A 272-nucleotide genomic window follows, 5' to 3' on the forward strand; every position below is an offset into this window, starting at 1 on the left:
TCTCGCCGCATTCCGAATGGGAATTTTTGGTCATACGATACTGTGACGTCATCAGTCTCTGACGCCGTGTTGTTGTATAAAGCGAGTGTTGCTGCTCCAAGGTAATTTTCCGTGGTATTGGTAATTGTGTAAGTGTTTTCTAGGATGGTGACGGTGTATTACGAAACTGGGAAGGGAGATAATGGGAGTAAAATGTAGGAAGAAGGAAAGAGAGAGAGAAAAAGGGAGGGGGAGGGGGGTAAAACTAGACCGGTTGGTTTTCTCAGTATAAT

At 44.5% G+C, this 272-nt stretch overlaps 1 long non-coding RNA gene across 1 annotated transcript in view; it reads left to right on the top strand.

The window, feature by feature from the left end:
* Positions 1 to 68: 68 nt before the first annotated feature.
* LOC119581632 overlaps positions 69 to 272 on the top strand; it is a 102,181-nt gene continuing 101,977 nt past the window's right edge. The window contains exon 1 of the long non-coding RNA XR_005229580.1: positions 69 to 101. This is a non-coding gene — a long non-coding RNA (uncharacterized LOC119581632). The remainder of the gene's footprint in view (positions 102 to 272) is intronic.

This window comes from Penaeus monodon, chromosome 15 (assembly GCF_015228065.2).
Source record: "Penaeus monodon isolate SGIC_2016 chromosome 15, NSTDA_Pmon_1, whole genome shotgun sequence".
NCBI classification, from domain to species: Eukaryota; Metazoa; Arthropoda; class Malacostraca; order Decapoda; family Penaeidae; genus Penaeus; species Penaeus monodon.